Source organism: Homalodisca vitripennis, chromosome 1 (genome assembly GCF_021130785.1).
Source record: "Homalodisca vitripennis isolate AUS2020 chromosome 1, UT_GWSS_2.1, whole genome shotgun sequence".
NCBI lineage: Eukaryota > Metazoa > Arthropoda > Insecta > Hemiptera > Cicadellidae > Homalodisca > Homalodisca vitripennis.
In genome coordinates this window covers 119,632,917-119,649,465 of record NC_060207.1, presented here as the reverse complement: position 1 = coordinate 119,649,465, position 16,549 = coordinate 119,632,917, and positions in this window count along the sequence as shown.

The following is a 16,549-nucleotide window of genomic DNA, read 5'->3' as shown; positions in this document are numbered from 1 at the left end:
ATATTATTTATTCGCTCTCAGGCGGCAATATCGTAGCCAAAACCTCGGAGTCTTCTTCATTTTCACTTTCTACCTCACTGCTACTTGTGTCAGAATTGTCTGCTAAGTTTATAATTATTTGCTCTACAACACTTGTGCGGATACATTCCTTTTCAAAATCAGCTTGCTGCAAGGCTTCTGCGTGCTGAACTCTTGATTGCCAGTCTTCTTTAGTCACTTTGTCCAGAGCATCATGAACAAGTTTCTCAACGTCGGTTATTTTAAATGTCTTATTATTACGTGCTACCTCTCCCTTCACTTGAGCCCATACCATTTCAATGGGATTGTATTGGCAGTGATAAGGAGGGAGCCTGACAACTGTATATCCCATTTCATTGGCTAATACGTCGAGTTCATAAGTTCTTTTGTTGGGTTTTATATGGGAGAACCCTCATTATAAGTTCTGGTTTCGTTTCTTTCATACAGTATTGTATGTTTTTTCGAGACAGCCAATTTTGAATCTCTTCCTTTCTCCACGAAGAGAAGGGAACATTATAACATTATTGTGAACGAACACCATTTTATAGTGCCGTGGAAATCAAGTAATGTGTTATGAGTTGTTGTCCCGTCCTTGAGTAACGAGTATTGCGATGCAGTTAATTCACTGCACCACGGTGAACTTTCGAGTCGAGCAGAAATGTCAAGAACACTGACTGCACCGCGGTGCACTTTCGAGTCGAGCAGAAATGTCAAGAACACTGACTGCACCGCGATGCACAGAAATGACTGCACCGCGATGCACTTTCGAGTCGAGCAGAAATGTCAAGAACACTGACTGCGAGTCGAGCAGAAATGTCAAGAACACTGACTGCACGAGCAGAAATGTCAAGAACACTGACTGCACCGCGGTGCACTTCGAGTCGAGCAGAAATGTCAAGAACACTGACTGCATCGAGTCGAGCAGAAATGTCAAGAACACTGACTGCACCGCGGTGCACTTTCGAGTCGAGCAGAAATGTCAAGAACACTGACTGCACCGCGGTGCACTTTCGAGTCGAGCAGAAATGTCAAGAACACTGACTGCACCGCGGTGCACTTTCGAGTCGAGCAGAAATGTCAAGAACACTGACTGCACCGCGGTGCACTTTCGAGTCGAGCAGAAATGTCAAGAACACTGACTGCACCGCGATGCACTTTCGAGTCGAGCAGAAATGTCAAGAACACTGACTGCACCGCGATGCACTTTCGAGTCGAGCAGAAATGTCAAGAACACTGACTGCACCGCGGTGCACTTTCGAGTCGAGCAGAAATGTCAAGAACACTGACTGCACCGCGGTGCACTTTCGAGTCGAGCAGAAATGTCAAGAACACTGACTGCACCGCGGTGCACTTTCGAGTCGAGCAGAAATGTCAAGAACACTGACTGCACCGCGATGCACTTTCGAGTCGAGCAGAAATGTCAAGAACACTGACTGCACCGCGATGCACTTTCGCGAGCTGTCATCGTGCACTTTCGAGTCGAGCAGAAATGTCAAGAACACTGACTGCAATGCACTTTCGAGTCAGCTGTCACTGACTGCACCGCGATGCACTTTCGAGTCGAGCAGAAATGTCAAGAACACTGACTGCACCGCGGTGCACTTTCGAGTCGAGCAGAAATGTCAAGAACACTGACTGCACCGCGGTGCACTTTCGAGTCGAGCAGAAATGTCAAGAACACTGACTGCACCGCGGTGCACTTTCGAGTCGAGCAGAAATGTCAAGAACACTGACTGCACCGCGGTGCACTTTCGAGTCGAGCAGAAATGTCAAGAACACTGACTGCACCGCGATGCACTTTCGAGTCGAGCAGAAATGTCAAGAACACTGACTGCACCGCGATGCACTTTCGAGTCGAGCAGAAATGTCAAGAACACTGACTGCACCGCGATGCAATCTTTTACGACAATGTAGGTTGGATTAGCCTTTCTCAACCAGTTGGTATATAAGGGGCGAGACCGTGGGATGATTTCAGTTATACTTAACCATTTCAGTTGTACCACAATACTTAACCGCTGCTCAAATGTTGTACTCTGTTCAATAACTTACATTCCACTCCTATCCGAGGCCAGGAAACTTACACTTAATTATCGAAATGACATTATTCATGTCAAAATTATTCATACTTATCGAAAGCGATTGAAACATCGTAAACTAATTTTGAAATTAAAAAATTCATTTATTCAATAATGTTTCACTTGATGAAAACTGTTAAATCAACTTATTCCTGTACTATTCTAGCTATAGTGTACAATATTAGGAATATCATAAATCACATAACTATTTTTAAATTTAAGTAGAGTACATTTAAAATTGTATTAAAAATATCTTTTCATGCATGTTTGATCACATGATTTTGTACGTGTACATGTATTTCTAGCTATAGTGTACAATATTAGGAATATCATAAATCACATAACTATTTTTAAATTTAAGTAGAGTACATTTAAAATTGTATTAAAAATATCTTTTCATGCATGTTTGATCACATGATTTTGTACGTGTACATGTATTTCTAGCTATAGTGTACAATATTAGGAATATCATAAATCACATAACTATTTTTAAATTTAAGTAGAGTACATTTAAAATTGTATTAAAAATATCTTTTCATGCATGTTTGATCACATGATTTTGTACGTGTACATGTATTTTGTCTATATCTATATAATGAAACTGTAGTATTTTAGGGTGAATGTAAAGTGATCTATAATAATATGTGAATATATAATATCATACACATTCGTTCAGCAGTAATCTCGAGTATTACGAAGTCGGTTGAAAAAAGACTGGTTGTGATAATCGTTTATTTGACTATAATCTGATATCATAGAGAATCTAACATTAGATCTTCTGTCCGTGCTAAAACCTGCCGTGGTATGACGATTAAAGAGCCAGCCACTATCACAACTTTCTATACCACAGCAACAATAAAAATTATACATAAAGTTAGTGTAATTAATACATTTATTAGTTGGGAAGGTAATGGGAGTATTTTTTCTATCCATGTATAATGCACATTACAAGACACTGTTAATTAGTTTACAAGATCATACATACTAAATGACTAACTGAAATTAAAATATTAGTAATATGGCAACATGAAGTTATCTCAGTATCTTATCCGGCGAGGCTGTGTTTAGTTGGATAGGGGGTGGGGGGGTTTGTTTTGGTATTTATTTATACGAAACAATATCAAAGACTGACGGTTTGTTATTGGTATCTTTACAGGTTGTTGCGGTTCGGCACTGTCCTCCTCTTCGGTGTTGGCGACTGATTGTTATTATTATATATCTCACTGTCGTTGTTTTACACTTGTGTGAGTTCATTTACAAACCCCATGTTTTCGAAATGTAGTTAGAAATCCGTTGCGGTTGAACTGGAACTTCCGAAGAACAGTTTTTCTAGCCTGTTCGAGAGCACGGAGTGTGTTTTGAGTGTGTAATTTTGAACCTGTTGTATTTATTGAAATGTTAGTTCAAATGATAAAGTTTATTCGAAGTGCACATATGAATAAAGTTGTAAAAGGGCAACAACTGGACTTAAAACTAATAATTTCTAGGGAACCATTTGATTTCTAAGTTTTTTTTTTTAATTGACGGTGAAATAAAAATCTATAAGGAAACAAATTTTGTAAGCATGTGTTTTTCACGTAGATGTCATTTTTGTGTGTTTACATATCTTCAAAGATTCCTGAGGAAACTTTTACGCCTGTTAATAAATTGGACTTGGGTTTCGGAGAGAACGAAATGAAGGAAATTATGAACCATTCCTTAAATACGTTTACAAAAATATGGTATAAACAATACTTACATATCATACATAGTCTAGGAGGCTGAGTACACTTCCTGCGGCTCCAGTCTCGGATATCCAACGCCATGGTGCGTCGTACAACAGTGAAACTATCGATCATTACGTCATAAATAGACTGGTACGTTTGCAACTGCTAGATCTCTTACATAGGCAGTCAGAGGTCATGATAAAATATGCATGTGCGTTTTTTGGGACGAACTCATAAGCGAAAGTATACTGAGTGATCAATCCTATATCCGATTCTGTAAACAAAAGAGTCCGTTGTATCGGTCGTTGGGACAAGGAAAGAGTTCGGTATGCTATGAATTGTTTTTCCCGAGATCGTTTTAATCGGATTCCGTAAACAGGAGAGTCTGTTGTTCCGAGTTCGATGTGCTATGAGTTGTTTATGCTGGAGGTCGATTTGTCGGGTCTATATAAATATATATATATATATATATATATATATATATATATATATATATATATATATATATATATATATATTGTATATGTATATATAAAGTGTATAAAGCTCTATACAGGCAGGACAGCTAGGCTTCATTGTTGCTTAAAGGCTTATTTCATACTGTAATAAAGACCATTCCATTACTTGGTTGGTAAATCTTATGACCAACACTGTGAAAAACACATTATGTACTTTATATATTAATTGAATTATAAGTTTTATAAATAATTGTTTCAGTGCCTGTTCTTAATATTCCAAGGTATGCTTTTTTATTTTTGTGATCTCAGTAACAAGTCCATTTATATGGTACACGCTTCACGCACTGTTTATTAATAAACCCTTTTGAAGGACAAACGTGTTCTATTAAGAGACAGCTTCGAACTCTGAACGCTTGATTCGGCAAAGGAACCAACGGAATCGACAGAAGATGTCAATTTGCACTCACCTTGTTATTTCGTTGTTTACTTTGCCGTTTCATCTGGCCTCCTCCAGTATTTTCCTTTTACATATTCATTGGCTGTCTCTCGCAATCACGTTTCCATTCCGGTGCGTCGCGTCGCACAACCAAAGTCAAATCATAATTAAATTGTGAACTCCAACTGTGAGCATTTTACAGCAATGTTGCATTTCACTCACAGATCTCTGTTAGGTTTTTTTCTCCCAATGTAGTATACAAAAGTTAAAATATATTCTATTATAGTCATGTTTAATTGTATCTGATTACTTATTTATTAAATTCATATTACATTTGTTAGAGCTTTTTTAATACTCTTTGAATTCATGCGACTGTCAAATTGCTATGTGTTTCATTTCTAGTCCTTTTTACTGGACAATTAAATTATATTATACTAATCAATGTGCTTTTAATAACAATAGGTAATGTATAACCAGGCATCTTTGCAAACAAATCATTTCTACAAACAATATTGTCATCACTTGAATGTGTTTTCTGTTTACTTTTTGGCAGGCTTCACTCTAACGTATGCAGCGAAGTCGTTACAAAAAGGTAGTACTCAATTTGTGCATGTCACTTTTCATCGCTCTTCAACTGATCATCGTACAGTGTTCTTACTAGCGTCATAAACACCACACTCAGCATGCTCTGCTACATAACGCTAATAATATAAAGGCATTGAGTGTAACGTTTGCAACCGTTGATTTCAAGTGCCGGTTGTATCGGAATATCGACTGCTGAGTAAAAGCGGTGTTTTGTGGATCAGTCCAAGAAATGGTAATGTAACTGGGTTGGCTCAAAAAAGCTAATATAAAATCTAGAAAAAGAATCTGTTATTGAGAAGACACTCTAGAAATTTATACTTTGGCCAAACTGTATGGCCTTAAAAGCTTGTCTGATAACATTACTACTCTAGGAAATGATCAGATGTATTTAAGTTCTTCGCACCCTCAGCATAAACCTTACACAAATTCTAATACTTTGCTACAAATTGGGTACAAATTATTGTGAAAACATCTCCTCGAAATTTCACAGGTATCAAGCTAACGACATGCACCAGCAGAATTGAATATTCTATATGATTCCTATTTCTGAAGGGTTAAATTACCGGTAAAAGTAGTGCGAAAATTTCAGCCCGAAATTCCACTGGTTGCAGGCCAGTGACATGCATCTGGAAACGGATTGCTTATTTCTATGTCAAATTTCACCATTAAACTCCTATTTAGACTCCGAGAACATTTTTCTATATCTTACCTTAAAGTATGGCTTAAATTGCTGAATGCTGATGCTTACAGACCTCTTGACCAGCCAGTTGTAGTGTTCTCAGAAACTGTGTCAAGTTTTAAAGAGCACATGTTCCACCAAGTCCCATTGTTGGGCGACTTCGACCTGGCTGGGATCGAGTGGAACTGTGCTCCGACACCTGCAACCTGCACTCCAGATACATTCCTTATAAGTATACCCGAGATGATTCAGCTCCAATCCAACTAAAATTCTAATCAGAGTAAGGAAATACTAGATCTTCTCTTTTATATCACAATAAACTGATTTAAGATGTGTCGACCCAAAGCTTTTGGAAAAGTATCCATCACCCATCTTGTTTATTTGTAATAGCTTTACTTCTACAGTCTAGTTCACAACAATTATTGCACTTACACAAGTGCAATTGTATATATATATACGAGATGAGCTGTCCAGAGTTGACTTTGAGGATCTAACTTTTAATGAAGGTGGTAGGTAATGCCGCTTTTAGCTTACTTAACAATAAGTAAAATTGCTGAGGAAAGTTCCCCATACTAAGGTCACGCTCCTCCATGTTTGGTATTTGATTTTCTTCCTCAACTCAGAATAGAAAAGAAAATCCTACATTGCCTTTCTAAGTAGTCCTTGGTATACTATATTTTAGATTTTCTGCGAATCGTTCTAAATGCAAGTAGCTCTCCGACTATTTTTCAGGCAGTATACTCGTATAAGATACACAGAGACGTATCTGTACCAGGAGGACTAATAATTACAGCTTCAGTAGCGGCGAGTTAAACTTATTTACACACTGTCATAACAAATTATAGCTTCCCTCATGTACGAGATAAACGGAGACATAGTTTTATGTGCCAGAGGGATCTATACATTGTCATAACAAGTGATAGCTTCTCTCATGCATGGTAGACATAAACGGAGACGTAGTTTTATGTGCCAGAGGGACCGGTAAGTGAGTCAAGTCACAGGTTCGGTAGTGGCGAGCTAAACTGATTTACCCATTGCCATGACAACCACTAGCTTCTCTCTGGCGCCTCGTCCACATTACAATTGAGTTGACATAGATTTTATTTCCTTGATTTCTTTTGATGTTTTGCCTTTAACATAACGTACATTTCATCATTTATTTATTGTAACTTAACCTTCATGAAGATGGCATAATATTATTTCCTTGGTACTTTATTAGTTTTAAAATTAAATATTTATTTACAACCTGTGTAAAACAATGCTGATAACATGTGGCGTAAAGTGTGTAGGTAGATTACGTAAGAGTATAGTATTTAGAAGAGTTTCGTTTGCCACATTTCATGACCTTACGAATGTATTAATACTCGGTCCAGCTTCACTGTGTTTATTATTTGCGGCTTTTTATTAAAGACATATAATTAAGGGAACAATTGCACTTTCAAATTGAAAGGTGTTTACTGAACAAATAGTCACTGTATATTTCAATATAAACTTGATTGGATAATTTTCAATTGTTTTAATATTCTTAAGGTGGTCATTATGATGGGTATATCAATTTGGTTATGGTTAGTCACTAACAAAAGAAAGACAACTCACTCCCTTTAGTCCGTACAGTTATTACGTCTCTGTCCATCTGTAAAATGTCTGAGAGAAGCTAGCGTTTATCATGATGTGTGTAAATCAGTTTAGCTCAGCACTACCGAACCTAGAACTTGGCTCTCTTGCTTGCCGGTCTATCTGGTATATACAACGACGTCTTTGCCCATCCCTACTTAATTGAGAAAAGCTAGCGGTTGTCATGGTAGTGGTAAATCAGTTTAGCTCACTACTACTGAACTTGGAACTTGGCTCTCTTACTTACCGGTCTATCTGGTACATACGTCTTTACCCATCCCTACTTAATTGAGAAAAGCTAGCGGTTGTCATGGTAGTGGTAAATCAGTTTAGCTCACTACTACTGAACTTGGAACTTGGCTCTCTTACTTACCGGTCTATCTGGTACATACGTCTTTGTCCATCCCATCCCTACTTAATTGAGAGAAGCTAGCGGTTGTCGCGGTAGTTTATCTCGCTATTGCCAAACCTAATAAGTATAAAATTTATTTATACTTAAATTAATTAATTTAATTATTTAAATTAATTAATTTAATTATTTAAATTAATTAATTTAATTGTTTAAATTAATTTTTATTGTATTTTCATAACAATAGCCTATTTTACAAAAGGGAGAGAAGGAGTGTGTGAGGGAGAAACGGAGGAACGTTGGTGAGGGGAGTGGCAATGTATTATAGTTATTAAAAATATAGAGTTAGTTATCGTATTGCCATGTAAATATTGTCTAAATTACTTTATTTCGAAAATGTATTCTTTGTACTACAAAATATTAATATGTCGATTGTATTTATTTTTACAATATAATACTAGACGTCAGGAGTATGCAAGACCACATAAGTATTCGCTGAAGTTGCATTCAAAGTATGCATTTGAATGCAATCATTTCATTCTCGTGGTATCCTTCAGACTGACAAACAGGCAGTGAATCATATAGAAAATAATAAATCTTCATAGCCCCCAACAGGCATACGAAGAGAAATTGGGCTAGCCTACTGAGTAATGGATGTCAATGACGCTCAGACAAACCCTATGGATATGCACCACCATCAAACCCCATGGTGTAGGAAAAAGGCATGCTCTTGCACACATAGGCTGAGTTGCTAATGGCAAGGTGCCATCAACCAATTAGCATAGCTGAATATTACACTACACAAAAATATCCAGGTCCATGCAGCACAGTTTAATATAATTTTTAACGATTCAGTTCTTCCGTTTTAGTTATAATGTGTTATTTTTCACCGACTTCAAATAGGAGGAGGTTATAAAATTCAACCTGTTTCTATGTTCTTTTTTTATGTATCCATACATTTTTCTGAAACTACTGAACGATTTTTATGAATGCTATTTACACGAAAGAGGGCTGGCCCATAGTGATCCAACATAACTTTTTAAGGATTGTACAAGTATCTGACCAACAAATTACTTCGGGAGAGTATTACATATAAAACCATATGGAGAAGCCAGAGAAAACAAATCGTGAAGATGCTGTTTTCTTACAATTATTACAAACTACTTCAGAAATGCCAGGAAACATCACTTTTGGCATATTTGGCTTCAGAATGACATTCCTATTAAGGAAAACATAAAATATCCGTTTTAGAGCAATGAGACAGTGTTGAACGTGAAGGATCGAATTTTCCAAATCACTAGAAGTTACCTCAGAGTTACTGTGGGAAGTATTATAACCTACATCAGGTTCCCAGAAATCACTCCTGTAGGAGTCTTTTGAAACACGGCGTAGAGCAACAAGATGGAATGAGATGCAGAGTGTGGTTTTCTTCTAATGACCATGAATTACCTCAAAAAGGTACATGACTTCATATGTACCATCTATATTTTCCCATGGACCAACGGGACCTATAAACTAGAGGCAGCCAGTGGTCTATCTCTTTTCGTTTACCATCTGTCTGTTTATATGTATTTATTAGTTTATATTTTCAAAAACCATTAGAGATAACGGAAAGAGATAGACTATTGGTTGAATTTAGTTTTTAGCTCACATCGGTTTATGGACAGTATCCATAAGTTTGTGTACAGAGTTTTGTTAAATCCTGTATTTATATAATACTTAATTCAACCCAAACTATTTGGAAAATTTTGATGAAGCATATTTTTATAATATTGTATGATAGTTTCCTTCCTTTCCAGGTACTTCAAATATAGGTAGAATAGGTGTTTTCATATCAAAGCTTCATAAAGAACTTATACTTGAAATAAAACAAATTTGTATTTTTGTCTTCAAAAATCAATGCTGTTAACTAAATTATACTGACTATAATTACTGACTTATTGGCTGAGTGTGAGCAAAGCTTATCACACATGAAGGCGGGAAAAGTTTATGTTCTGCCTGTCTATCAATATGACTATCTATCCGTCCGTACTATATATTGAGAATGACCTGATCTGTTGATTTGAAACTAACTGCATGATCTGGAAATTTTGCATGGAGCATCATTTCAATATAGGCAATCTGGAATTTGATGATGGAGTATGTCACTCATGTGATTTGACTGAGCATTAGTGAACACTTTTACATTGGTCTTTTAGGTTTACCCTTGTCTCCTTATATCATAATCATAATTTACAGAAAAATCTTTTTTGGGGATAAGTACTCATGTAAAACAAGTAGAAATATAGAGTAGTCAGGACTCACACCAAAAAATTGTTCAGAAAAAGTTAACCATATTTCGTAATAATATACAACACCTACAATCACGAATAGATAGCTTACAGATCATTCTGGACAAGTTAACACCACATGTAATTGTCCTGTGTGATCACAAAATGAAAAGCTCTGAAATTTCAAGATTATCAAAATATCAGCTCAAATGTAAAATTGTTAAAATATACTCACTCAGTAGAAACATGTTTAAGGGATAAAGAATTGGAAGGCCGTGTTATTAATTTAAAATCTGAAGGAAATAATTATTTACTAGATGGTATTTATCGTTCACCAAATACAAATGTGAACACATTTTTTAAAAAAATTGCTAAAATATTAGAAATATTAGGGAAAAACTTTAAAAACTTTGGTTACAATAGGTGACATACATATTAATGCATAAGAAAACTCTAAGGAAACAAAATGCTTAATTGATACTTTAAAAGCCAGCCTATTGTTTGAGATACTTAGTCATGTTTCCTACCCATATAACCCAGACAACTTTATAACCTAGACAACTAGTTCCGCTCTGGACAATGTCATTACTAATTTAAATCCCAAAAATATCAAGTCAGCAGGTATAAATGCACAAATATCCAATCATGAAGGATTATTAACTGACGTTGAACTTAACAATTTAAGTAATGTTACTAAACAGCTAAAGGCTAAAGAATGTAGAAAATTTACTACAACTATTTTAAATATGTTTAAAAATACATTAAGAAAGGGAACATGGCTGGATATCTACAATGCAGAAGTTGGAAGGAAGTATGAAGTTTTTCACAGTAAATTTGTGTATTACTTTCAACTTTGTTTCCCTAAAGTTAAAATAAAAGAGAGAAATGGTAATACTAAATGGATTTCAGACAATCTGAAACACCAGAAACACTCAATTATACAGTTAGTGAACTGTGAAGAGAAAAGAAAGATAAAAGTTGTATCAAAATCTTAGAAATATAAAGAAAGCCTTTAATAAAAATGTAGAATATGGAAAAAATTATAATTTGAAACTGTAATTAATGGTTCTAATAGTGTGTGTAAATCAATATGGAATATAATTAATTCAGAAATATCTAATATATCTAAACACAGACATCAAATTGAGTTGAACATCAATGGTGAAATGGTGACAGATCCAAATTCCATAACTGAACTATTTAACAACTTTTTTATAGACACAGTTGAAAATCAAATTGTTCCTTTATTGAACGAGCCTTGCAATTTTTCCGATGCTACTGAACTGTATAAACCGCACAATATCACAGCACAAATTTCAATTCTAGACTACTCAGTGACAAAGAACTAAAAAGAATTATTATGTCTTTTTTTAAACAAGTTGTCATCTGGAATATGACAATGTTCCTATAACAATCATAAAATATGCTTGGGATGAATAAGTTAAACCAATAAAATATTTTATAGACTAATTTTTTATATTAAGTATATTTCCAGACAAATTAAAATTTACAAAATCTATTCCCATACACATAAAAGGAAAGTGTTAGGTTAGCACGATCTAAACAATAATCGACCATTGGCTTATTATTGAATATATCGAAAATGAAAAAGCCATGTACAACCAATTAATACAGCGTTTAGAAAATAACTATATAATAGACAAAAATCAACATGGTTTCCGCCCAAACAGATCAGTTATAAGTGCCGTGTCTCAGTTTACTGAATCCATTATTAATGCTATTGACAATAAAGAAAATGCAGATTTAACACGTGCTTTTGATAGTGTTAACCATAACAAACTCTTAGAAACAGCCTAATTTAGGACCCAATTGAGACCAGTAAATGTTTTTAAATCCTTCCTATCAAACAGATGTATACTGTATACTGAATGTAATGAACTTGTTTTGTAACAGACATGTTGTAAACATCTCCACATTTTCTTCGTCATGCAGGATTTCCAGCTTTTAAATGATGTGGTAGCCTCTTGAGCATCTTTACTTTGTAGTTGTCGCTAAAAACTGGTCACAGTTCTCTAAAGCTCCTTCTTAACACTGTTAAAGATAGGTACTCAGTATTTAGTTTCATCTCACACAGAATTGCCTGTACTCTTAATATTCAAATAATATCCTCTTGGTTGTACACAGATTATTTTATGGTAATTCTATACAAACTTTCATCCAAGTGAATATGTAATAGGTATATTCTGCTATAATTGTAGAACTGAAAATAATTGTGTTTTCTATTTACCACCAATATCTTAAAAAAAGCTCTTGTTGAGGTTATCATTTGTGTGTAGATTTTCTGGAAAGACATTAGTACCATTTGCAGACAGGACATTTACTATGCTCAAAAGCTGGGAAACTCATTAATATAAATTGCAGAGTGAGAAGGACAAACAACAGAACTTTTTATAGCACTCCACTGGAGGAGGTTAGAACTCTGATTGTCGTCCTTGTGTATTTTTAGTTTATCAGCTAGTTGTGAAATGATAGAGAGTAACTCTTTACCCTTAAAACAACCGTGCTCCAAGATCTGACTGATACAATACCAAAAGCTTTAATTAAATCTAGTAACCTTGTAAACTGAATCTACAAACCTGAACTGTAATCTCTCCTTGTATTGTAATCTAGTAAACTTTTATGTTTGTAAATTAAGTAACCTCTTTAAAATAACTTCACGGTTGAACTGATCAAATCCAAATTTAACATCAGACAACAAATAATATATGTATAATACAAACCATTTTAATCACCATTTTGAAATACACTGTGTGAACTTAAGACATAAGACATAGACATAATTTATGTACTTTTCCCCTGCCAATCAAAGTGGATTTCTTTTTTCTCTAATCTCTAAAATTTAAGTGCTAGTCTTCCTCTTAGTCTCTTATTACTGTATTCCAGTTTTTTTAACCATGTTTATAAGACAAAACACTTGTGCTTGTGTTCATGCGTGTTCAAAACCAAACGTATCAAAACTGTATTTTTGAAAACAATACTACAGTTCAAAATATTAGTTATGTAATTCACCACCAACTTATTCTTTTTAATTTTTCCAAATTTAAACAAAATATGATTCTTTAGATCTTAATTTATTGATCGAATAAGACTTACAATTTGAGTGCTAACCCCGAATCACATTCCTCCTTACAGGATGTTGGCCGTGTTTAGTGATTTTATAAACCATAAATAAAAAACTATTAAAGTTATACAAATAATTTGTCATACCATTTACCTTCTATTCTTCTTTCTTTTGATTTAAAAGTTGTTGAATTATACATATAATCTTTTATTCTTAGTACGTTTTACAAAAAAAATTGTTTACACATTTTATTCAAAACAGACTAAATTACACATTTACATTCATTTTACAAAGTTTAGTCTGAATATAGCAAATATCCATCGATGATTATGTACAAATATGGAACACTATCTAGGTTTTTTAGTATAGAACACTTTAAAACGGGTTTATGCGTAGTCAAATGCTTTCTCAATAAACTTAGTCAATACATTGTGCGTATCCTAACAGTGAATTAGGACCAGTAAAACTACAGGATCCAAGTACTTTCTGAGGTTTGTTTTTTTGTAAACCCATAAGATCCACATTAACTGGTAAAATATAAGATATTTTACAATTTATATAATTTGGATTTTCAGATTGAACAGGACAAATTTATTACACTTTTGTGTTTCCACATTTGCAGCTGAACTACTTGGGTGTAGTAATACCTCTCTTTCAATGCGTGGCAAGAGACTACTGGCGAGGATGATCGTGGGCGGCCTCGTACTCTCGGGTTTCTGCCGGTACAAGACTTGAGACGCGCTCACCACCACCACTCCTAGTGACTGCCCCAGCAGTAACCGTCTCACCCCCCATCTTGCCGACGTCTGCTGCTACCCACGGTGAATTAAGTTTTACCCCTCGGCGATCATCTGGTCTCCAGCTACTCACGTACGCGGAGGTGGTCAGAGTACCTTCTACACCGGGACGTCCGGGCCAGCCTGCGCCTCCACAAACACAACTGCATGATGCAAACATTAATAGCATTTCACATCAAACTGTTTTTTTAGGGACTCCACTTGCCAACAACAGACTAAATTGACAGACACCTCTCCATCACAACAAACAACCACTTCAAAATTTCTCAATCAAAACAATTCAGTCCGACTGCTTCACCAAAACGCCCAATCAGCGAGAAACAAACTGGAGGAACTGCAACTCATTTGTGAGGACGAAAAAACAGATATCCTAGTTGTGACCGAAAACGGTTTCAACGACAGGAACATTGCCCTCTGCAAAATTCCAAATTTCACTTTGGCCAACGCATTCTGTAGACAACTCTCCAAAGGAGGGGGTGTCGCCATTTTTATGAAGGAAAATTTTAAGTTCAACCTTTTTCCAGTCAAGGAAACAATTGAAAAAGATTTTGAGGCAGTTGGAGTCAAAATTTACACCAAAAAGTCAAAATTAATCGTCGTTGGCGTTTATAGGTCTCCCAACGGGAACGAAGATGTTTTCATGTCAAAATTTGAAGCTTTGCTGACGGAAATGACTACCCAGCAACTGAACTTCGTTCTGATGGGTGATTTTAACATCGATGCGATGAACCAAACTCATCCGTCGACTAAACGCTTTGTCGATATGCTACAATGCTTTGGCTTGGAGTTGCTGGTCAAAACTCCAACGAGAGTGACGCCAGCAACACAATCTGCTATCGACAATGTCATTTCAAATCTCCCAAATGTCGAAGTGTCCGTGATCAACACAGCAATCGCGGATCATTATGGCCAAGAGGCTATAATTACAGGACAACAAATCGAGAGGGAGCCCAAAATTAATAAAACAATAAGAGACATAAGGCCTAGCAACATTGCTCTCCTAAACGCCTCTCTTTTTAAAGAACAATGGCACTTTCTAAATTCAAGCCAAACAGTAGAACAGCAGTTCCAGGCATTCAATAATTGCCTAAATTTTCATCTAAATCTATGCTGTCCTACAAAAACAATTAAAATATGCCAAAAAAAGACAAGAAATACTTGGATCACGAAAGGAATATTGGTTTCAAGAGATAAACTTAAATTCCTTTCCGAAATTTATAGATCAGATTCAAATGAAAATTTCAAAATCTATTACCGAAACTACAAAAGAATTTACCGAAAAGTGATCCAAGCCGCGAAATCATATGATGTCTCAAAAAAAATTCTTTCTTCTAAAAATGTTTCTAAAACTGTTTGGGACATTATTAACAATAAAAATAAAGCTCACAAACAGATCAAAATTAAAATTGGAGATACCTTGGTGCAGGATGAAGCTGGGATCGCCCATGAGTTCAATAGATTTTTTGCGTCTGTTGCTTGTGGGCAAGGTCCTCGACCGTCAGCGCCCCAGGTTAATCACGCGCGAAGACGTAGTCCAGTAGAATCAATGATACTGGCACCTGTACGTGAGGAAGAGTTGGAAAAAATTATTCAGCAGCTCCCGGCCAAAAAAATCAACCGATCTAAATTTATTGTCCATGTGGATCTTGAAAAAATGTGCCAAGCATATTGTGAGCCCTCTGACTCAATTGGTAAATCTGTCTTTTCAAACAGGAGTTTTCCCCTCCCTCCTGAAAAATGCTAAAGTACACCCCATTTTCAAAAAAGATGACCCATGCTCCCTTAACAATTATCGGCCTGTCTCTATTTTGCCAACTGTGAGCAAGATTTTCGAAAAACTATTTTTGACAAGAATGCTTTGTTTTCTTAGCAAACACAACCAGCTCTCTGAAGACCAATTTGGCTTCAGAAAGGGAAAATCGACGGTAGACGCTGTGGTGAGTCTGGTCGAAATGGTTGTAGAGGGGTTAGAGCGTCGGAATCCCACCATAAGTGTGTTTCTCGACTTATCCAAAGCATTCGACTGTGTTGACCATAATACACTTCTTGACAAACTTGAATCTCATGGCATTCGAGGTGTGCCCCTGCTGTGGACTAAATCATTTCTAAGCCATAGAACACAGACTGTCCAAATTACAAATCACCTTTCAAGTCCATTGAATTTGAGATATGGAGTTCCCCAAGGCTCCATCCTCAGTCCAATCCTTTTTCTGGTCTATGTCAATGACATCGAGTCATCACTTCTGTACGGGAATGTCGTACAGTATGCTGATGACACGACTCTCTGTTTTAACGATAAATCAAAAGAAGTTTTGGAACAAAAAGCTTTTGTTGACCTTAACAATTGCGTCCAACACTTTCATAGCCTCAATCTCACAACAAATTCCACAAAATCTAATTTTCTGAATTTCGCCCTGCGACCAATGGACGTTGGGTGTGGGCCTTCCGTCATGCTGGGAGATTCCACATTAGAAGAAGTT